Source organism: Engraulis encrasicolus, chromosome 11 (genome assembly GCF_034702125.1).
Source record: "Engraulis encrasicolus isolate BLACKSEA-1 chromosome 11, IST_EnEncr_1.0, whole genome shotgun sequence".
In the NCBI taxonomy this organism is placed as follows: domain Eukaryota; kingdom Metazoa; phylum Chordata; class Actinopteri; order Clupeiformes; family Engraulidae; genus Engraulis; species Engraulis encrasicolus.
Window position 1 is genome coordinate 43,413,983 of NC_085867.1, and position 9,098 is coordinate 43,423,080.

Below are 9,098 nucleotides of genomic sequence, written 5' to 3' on the forward strand. Positions count from 1 at the left end.
AAACCCAAACCCCGACATTAAAAGCCTCCTCCATCATCAGTGGGAGCAAGGAAGCTGACAGGGGTGGGGGAGTGGCAAAGGGGTCAGTTGTCCCGGCCCCAAGGGAGACGGGGTGCCCCGAATTGGGTCCTCATGACATTATACAGTATGTATAGAAAGGGGGGGCATTCAAATGAATTTGTCCCGGCCTGATAAAAGCTGTCAGCGGCTCTGAGTGGGAGTACAAAATGGCCACTGTGCGAAGGTACTGTAGGTAGGTAGGTACAATGAGTTATTCAGTAAAGAGTTGTTATGAGCTTACAGTGAAACAAGTAGGAGCTAATGAGGGAATGTGGCATGCAAGCGCGCAGGCACGCATACACTGATTTGGGGCTGAGCGCCCTGGCAGGCAGCACACATGGCATGTTTTATTCATGCTCGCTATGTGAACGATGGATGTCGTGCGTGCAGTGTGGAGCGGAGGAGTGTTTTGTTGGGTGGGTGGGGGGTGATTTATGTTTTTGCTATGTCTGCCCCGCTAAGATTAAAAAAAAAAAACAGGGTGCAATTAAACTCGACACCCCTAATATGCCATTCAAAAACAACATGCACCTGGCTGTTTTTTTTTTCTTCTTCAAGAGCCTCTATTAAATCAAACACAACACTTGCACTAAAACTTGGATACGCAATAAGTTTAATCATTACAAGAAGTTTCTATAAAGTTCAACTGTTTTGGAAAATATATTTATCCTTCCTCTGCAATGTAAGTTTCATTCCCAGACGTAAAAAATGAGAATAGTGCTTTATTTATGAAGAAGAGTTTTTTCCAGTCTAGCTTTGCTTTGCTGTGGCATCCACAGTGCATCAGCCGCTCTCCCTGAGGGCCTCTCTCTTCTGAGCTCTTCCACATCCTACTGGCCTTCACACTGGATAAACAGACATTAATTAGTCCTCTTGGACCACTAATATAACCCATTTTCAGTTTTGTGTCTGCGGAAAAAAGAAACAAAAACAAAAACAAACCAACAAAAAAAATGGTGAGTGGATTCAGAATGGTGAGGCTACTGTGGTGCTGAGCATCAGGGCAGCCGACAGGTTGGGGGACAAAGGGGTCAGTTGTCTTGGGGAGGTGGGGCCCAGAATTGTGTCCCCACCATTACAGTTACATGTACTATTTATTGAGTGGGGGAACCTTTCAGATGGTTTCGTTCTGGGCCCGGATAGTGTTGTCCCGAACACACAAAGCGCAGATTGGTGAACTGTTACTGCAGACTTTTCAGTGAACCGAACTGAGACCACATCAACAAAGGTCTCAGTACGGTTCACTTCCGAGCGGTTTGGCCATTATATGCACAGAAAATGCTGTCACAGCAGATCTGAGTTTGCTAAAATGTCTGAAAGGGACCAAGTATGAAAATACCCCAATAGTGACTAAGAAAAGAGCCCAAAAAAGCCCAACTGAGAAACTCGAACTCCGCACAGCACAAGTGCATACAACAAAATTGCATTTATGCCTCATCCGTGCAAGGGGGCAGCCCCCAAGGGCGCCCGAAAGGGAGCAGTGCGGCAGGACGGTACCATGCTCAGGGTACCTGCATTCATGGAGGAGGATGGGGGAGAGCACTGGAGCACCTGGAGGGTCGGGAGCCGATCCAGCATCCTTTGGGCTATAAGTCTGAGGCCCTAACCGCTTACCCATGACTGCCTAAGAATATCCAAACACTAGGAATTAGCTTGTGTAACCTCATTAGATAATGACAACGAGGACGCTATGGGACATCTGTGAGATACACCATGCAGTGTAGTGTCTGAGCTCATTCACAGGACAAAAGAGCAAGCCTCTGGCAGCAGTCCAGTCGGAGAGCTTTCATCCATGGCAGCTGAGAATGAATACTGTACTAACTCCCCCATTCATGAGGACCTTACAGAAACAGCATTTCTTAGCAAAAGGTAGGTCAGAGGGATGTGTGTGTGTGCGTGTGTGTGCTTGTGCGCGTGTGTGCATTGTGTGTGTGTGTGTGTGTGTGTGTGTGTGTGTGTGTGTGTGTGTGTGTGTGTGTGTGTGTGTGTGTGTGTGTGTGTGTGTGTGTGTGTGTGTGTGTGTGTGTGCCTGCGTTATACGGTGTGTGTGTGTGTGTGTGTGTGTGTGTGTGTGTGTGTGTGTGTGTGTGTGTGTGTGTCTGCATGCCTGCGTTATACGGTGTGTGTGTGTGTGTGTGTGTGTGTGTGTGTGTGTGTGTGTGTGTGTGTGTGGAGACAGAAAGCCTCCAAGTGACAGTCACCCTTATTGGGTCTGACAACACTTTCAGTGACTGGAGCCCACAGGGAGCGAGCAATAGGGAAGGAGCTGGGATGAAGATGCCAGTGGCCAAGTGACCACTTCAATATTTATGATTGTTTTCATGACACTTGTGCATGTTGCTTTTATAAGACTGGTGTAAGTAACCATATTTGGACACACACACACACACGCACACACGCACGCACGCACGCACGCACGCACGCGCACACACACGCACACGCACACGCACACGCACACGCACACATATATGTAATTATTAATTAATTAATGTGACGGAAGCCAGTTTTGAATTCAGAACTTTCTGTGCAGAAATAGCCTTTCTTCACTAATTATTATTGACTCACTTATTGTGTCCTGAAAATATATTCACCATGCATCTGTACGTATGACAACAGGCAAAAATGCATAGCTACAGAGAATAAACTGCAATGGAGCAAAATACGTTGATCTAAACCAGTGGTTCTCAAACTTTTTCCATCATTCCCCCCTTCAGAGGGTCTGAATGCTTCCGAGCCCCACTTCGGGCAGACTGATTTTGCGATCGGTGCGCAGAATCAAAGGAAAGGTGAGATTATACAAAGAGGGACTGCAGTCGAATGCAGATGTGTATTCATTTCCTATGCTATTCAAATTCATAACAATTAATAATTCAATGTTGGTGAGGACTTTAAACTTATTGACTTATTGGCGTGACAGGAAATCATTAAAAAACCCCTCAAAATCAGATGTCACACGCCCTCCTTGAGATGCCTCCGCGCCCCCCCAGGGGGGCTTACGCCCCACTTTGAGAAACACTGATCTAAACTATGAATAGATTACAATGATGATGAGGCCATTGGTTAATCATTAACCAATGTAGGGCCTATAAATAATGCAACTTTATCAGTTGTTGCTATATGTGCACCGTTATTTTCATTTTTGTGAAGCACATTGAATTGAATCTGTGTATGAAATGCTCTATACAGATACATTGCATTGCCTTGCCATTAAACACAGATGATTAAAATAAAGATTTCTGCAGTTCTGTAGTTGTGATAATTTGAATGTGCTGGGATTAGTCAGTGGCTGGAGTATTATTTTTGGCATCGAATTAGAGCTTCTGAAGGCTGGTTTCCCCATAGATGCTCAATAGACTGTGGCATTGGTGGTGACATTGGGTCCGTTCCAATATGCGACCTTGCGTCCTCCACTTGTGCTTGCGGCCTCGTACCAGGAAGTAATACGTTGTGATGACATCACTGACAACAGCGTTATGTTTCAATATCTCGCAAAAGCTCAATTGTCAAGTTTCTAATTTCTAATTTTCAAACAGGATGGTAAATGAAGAATAGTCCCCCAAAAATTGTTTTGGCTACGCTGACAGCGGGGAAACTTAATTGTTTTCTCCACGGAGGCGGGGCATCAGCAAAACGTGAGGCCACAAGCCCAAGTGGAAGATGCAAGGTCGCATATTGGAATGCACTCATTAACTTTGAGCTTAGCCTTGTGACCACTAAAATCTGATTCTAAATGAGTTGTCATTTCTGGGTTCGCAAACCCTGCCAGCCAGTTGATTCAAACAACTTTGAATTGATTTTATCCTTTTTACTCCACTGAGCTAATATCCAAAATGATTTTGTAAGAGAAAATGTTGAAAAAATAAAAAATTAAATGTACAGCAAAATGTATGTACAATATGCTATGATTTTATCGGTTGCTTCTTATATTTGCATATATCTCTGTTTAACGTAATTTCAATTATTTCTATGACCAGTGCATGTTAAGAAATTGACAATAAAGCAGACTCGACTTGACTTATACAGCATTAGTGTGATGTACTCTGTCTACATAGTGTTTATTCAAGAGACCCCCATGTGGTGCTTGAATCACCACTGCTGAAAGAGTCTGTCACCAACTCTTCTGTATCTGTCATGCTACTGACCTCTAGTGTTGTAACACACACATAGCACTTCTGAGCCAAACTGAACTGGGCTGCGTTTCCCAAAAACGCCATTAACTAAATCTTGTTTTTTTTGTTAGTTTTTTTGTATGTGTTATACATTCACGCAATCAATTGTTCTGTTGGTCTATTTTTGCTATTGAGGCTGAGCTTTCCTGAACAGATTCCCGACCAGGGCTGCGTTTCCCAAAATCTCTTAAGTAGTACTTAAGCCTAAGTAGTAGCCCACTTAAGTATGAGGGGCCACCTAGGCAATATATAATATCACCAAAAGTTTCCGCATAAAATAATTGTATTGGCCTACATACAATGTGTTGTTCTGGTACATGCAAATAAAATGCTTGTTTAATTGCATGTGCAAGGTAAAACAGTGTACTGTATTTACAAACTTTTAGTGATGACGTGAAACCTATTTTTGGTATATTGCTTAGGTGGCCCTAAAAAACGAGATTTAGTTAATGACTGCTGAATCCCCAACCCTTGCTGCATCGTTACTGAAATGAATGAACATTTGTGGGAAGCTGAGGCCAAATGGTTTTGGAGGTGGTCTTGGAACTGAAGGTGAACAGGTTCACCAAGTCCCATTCTGGTGAATTATGTTATAATTGTTTATTTGACATTGTAATCCTTTCTTTGTGAATTTCTTGGCTTGCCTATTTGAGTCTTGTGTAAAATATGCTAAATCAATTCTGCTTTGCTTTGCCTTGTGAAAGGCCCAGATTTCACTTTTTTATTTTACAGTTTGTCCCCCTTTCCGTTACATCAGTTCCTTATTTTTTCAAAAGATACTCTTGTGACTTTTCCCACTTTATTTGGATATGGCAGATAGAAAGTTGACAGGAAGAGAGTCGCAGGGTCCGGAAATGACCCAGGCCGGTCCGGATCCAAACCTGAGTCCCCATGTATGGGCAATGCACGTAGCCCACTTGTGCTCAGGTGTGCTGCTCGCGCACTGGGCCACAGCATATCCCATCCACTTGGTTTTAAATGTCGAAACCACTGTTACCCAATACAATGGACATATGCAGGGTGCGATTTGTCGGAAAACCAGAAGGGGGGATATGTTTCAGATTGTAAGCAATATCAATGGAATTACATTAAACTGTGACAAATTCATGTAGAAAAAGTGGCGATATCAAGACCAGAAGGGGGCACAATCCCCCCCATCCCCCCCTACAAATCGCACCCTGGACACACGTCACAAGGCCTTGACCACTCTCCCTCAATCTGCAGTAATGCTGTCTGGCATGGAGGAAGGGGGGGGGGGGGGGGGTCATGACTCATGAGTCCATATTGGACACACAACACAATGTGCGCTCGCCCAAATCTCCACCATGCCTTACTTACGTCATCTTGTGTTATTCTTCTTTGAAAAACCTTACGTAAGCTGTCTGAGGCAAATGTCAACATGTTATTCACTGTTGAGGGGATGCGCTCAGAAGCAGAAATCAGACACGACCCGGTTATTGACCTAAAAAAAGATTGATTTTTAAATGGGTTACACAAAAAAAATGTCGAGTGGCACATGCTCAGCTTGATTTGAATCCTACATTTGTTTGTCTGTTCAGCTGGCATGAAGATACCAAGACGAGGCTTTCCAGGAAACGATAAGATGACTGACTCACTTAACAAGCTTCTCAATGGCATTGTGTTATTTTGGGATTGTTGATTTCTTTCATCAGTGACTACATCCCGCCCAATTCTATTGATTTCTATGCCCCAAATTTTTTTTCTCCAAAATCATTTTTTTCCTACGCAAGGCCATCCTAAGCAGCCCAATGGGCCCAATCTGGCAACACTGATGGATGTACTGTAAGAGCTACTATGTGCATTCAGTGTGTTTTTTTCCACCCTGTCCCGCGATCCATTTTGGGTTGATTGTTTTGTCTATCTACCCGCCTGTCTGTTTGCTTTTCCCTATTTATCCCTCCATTCATGTTTGCAGCTAGATGGAATAGATGGAAGTGGATAAAATGTCAGGAATTATAGATAACAGTTACATGACCTTATAAAAAAAAAACTTGGGAAAAAATGGATGAAAGTCAAAGTCAATGTCACCAAATAGCCAAATGGCGATTGGGGGACTGGATGCAGGGTTTGTTTGCTGTGCCTGGCAGTGGCGCCACTTGTTTTCTTTTGATTACACTTCCTGTTGACTTATGTAATCATCAGCATCATTATTACTGATGTCTGATTGGCTTCCGTTTCCCTCCCAAGCCACAGTATAGAGTTTACATCTCTCTATATATACCCGGACAGAGAGAGCGAGAGCGAGAGAGAGAGAGAGAGAGAGAGAGAGAGAGAGAGAGAGAGAGAGAGAGAGAGAGAGAGACAGATGTTTCTGCGCATCACCTGACCTCTGTGCCATTCCATCTGGCTTCCACCACCCTTCCTGCTGTGGTGGGGCGAGCGAGAGTTGCCACACATACTGTAAACATCCAGACTGAAGCCCAGTCAACTGACAAGCTTCTGTGCCAGCTGTGCCCAAAATATTTTGGCTAACTCATATAGTCACAGTAGGCTTCCTCCAATTCCAGCAAAGAGCATGTTTCTGGATCATTCTGTCAGGGAATATTAGACACTGTGAAGCTCTATAAATACACAGTATTCAGAATATTTGGAGCACTGTCAAAGTAAAGACATCCTAAAGTCAGAGCAATCTGAGAGTAGTGTTATCAACCTCAAGCTCATGTTTTCGGTGGCTCAACAGTTTGTAAAAGCAGGGTGAAAGGCATTCTTAATGTCCGTGGCAAATGTAGCACACATTGGAGTTGTGCATTTTTGAACCGAATGGAGATATTGGCAAAACTTTGTCCTTAAGCTTCCAATTAGCCGAGTCTATATGAGTCTGCATGGACCCAAATCATTTCATATTGGTGTGTCCATGGCCCTTACACCATATCACACAAATGTGTACATTTGTTTTTCGTTTTCTTTTACAAAGTAGTATAGCACAGCTACACTTAAAAAGAACAGAAAAAAGTGAGTTATTTGAGTAAAAAGTCTTAAAAGCATATGACCTCATTTGCATGTCTCTGTAGTACATCCACTGTACTTTAGGGAGTGGGATCATGCTGTTACTATTTCCCTCTGATTTTAGAGGACGCTGCATACTGATTAAAGAACAGTACAGGAAGTAGGGCGGCAGCTGAGGATTGGGGTGGGTGTGGGGTGGTAGTGTGAAGGGTTAAAAATAAAAAAAGGGAAACAAAATTCTTGTCTGTCAATATTAATTAGTTTCTCTATGTAGTGTATATCGTTTTCCCTCAAGGAGTCACAAAACTTTGAATATTGTGATACGAGAAGCTACGTGGTAACAATGGCAAGGTGGCAGTTTGTGAGATGCTGTATAAGCACTGTCTTGCCTGAGAAGGAGATGCTGCATCTTAAATAGGCTAACCACCCAGTGAACACATTATAATGACGAGTCACTTGTTGATAGGCAATAGTATACAGAGAAGGAAGGGAAAATGTTGGTGGAATGAAGAATGAATAATGCACACTGGGGGAAAATGGGAAGGGTTCTCGAAGAACCTTCAATTGCATTGTGGGGGAACCTAGACATTTTCTTAGAAGCCATAAAAGTTCTCTGAAGAAACGTAAAAGTTCAGTGAGAAACGTTGACACCTATAGTTCCTTTAAGGTTCCTTTGAGAGTTCCTCAATAACCTTTTGGGGTCATGGCCTCTCTGAAGAACCTTCAAGACAACCTCAGGGTTCTTTCAAGAACCAATATGTTATTACAGTATGTAATGTCACATGACATGCCCTACGTTTCTCAGAGAACTTCCAGGTTCCCCCTCAGTGGCAAATGCAAGGTTCTTTGCGTAATACATTTTTTTTCAGTGTGGGATAAAACGTGGGAGTAAATAACCTGTGCCCTCCTGCATACCCATCCATGGCTGAAGCGTCTGTGAGCAAGGCATCTAAACCCACATTGCTCCAGCGAAATTGTCCCTGTCCCTAAATAATTGTAAAAGGCCCTGGATATGAGCATCAGCAAAGTACCCAGGCTTGGGCCTCGCAGTGACGCAACACCTTTGGCTTTGCTACACTAGCTCAGGAAAACTGTTTGTTCAGGTAGGCCTACTTTCGGGTTCCTTCCACAGCGGGAAACTCCACCCACTTTTTCGGGAAGCAATCAACTTTGAGCATCACCAACGGTCATGGGTAGAGGTGTGTTCAAGGCAGTGACGTGGTTTAAGCAGATATCAAAAGAAAGTGAATAAAGAAGCACTCATCAGATTTCTTTTTTCATTTTTAATCACCTCACATTATGATGTGTGATGTGAGGCGATTAAAAATGAAAAAAGAAATCTGATGAGTGCTTCTTTATTCACTTTCTTTTGATATTTGAGTTCATTCATTGACGAAGTTAAGCACCCAGTGTAAAGTATAAGAAGACAAGGTGTTGAGCGCGCTTCCTGATCCTTCGTGGTTTAAGCAGAGACATTCTATTGGGACTAAGAAATGTTTGGTTTAAACTTTGGCTCAGCGTGTTCTGAACTAGACCAGCAAGTAGCAAACCAAGGGAGGTGGGTCAACCATGCCGTTTGAGAATGTTCGTTGTTATGCTCCTGGTCTGACCAAGCCTCGAAGAGACTTGAAACTCATGATAATCAGGCTATCAGCAAAGTGCAATGCAATCCTACACATGCGCCAGCATCAGCGTCATACCATAAACATAAATAACCTCAAGCTCTTTGGAGAACAGAATTTGTGTGCTGAAACATGTTTATTTATGTTTACTCAAATATATGATGCTGCTGAGCGACACAAACGAATCAAAGTATGTGACATGAGCTGTAACTATTCACCACGTGTGATAAGTTGATGTGTGGCAGTAAGTCAGGAAATTCCCCACAAAAAAGATCTATTT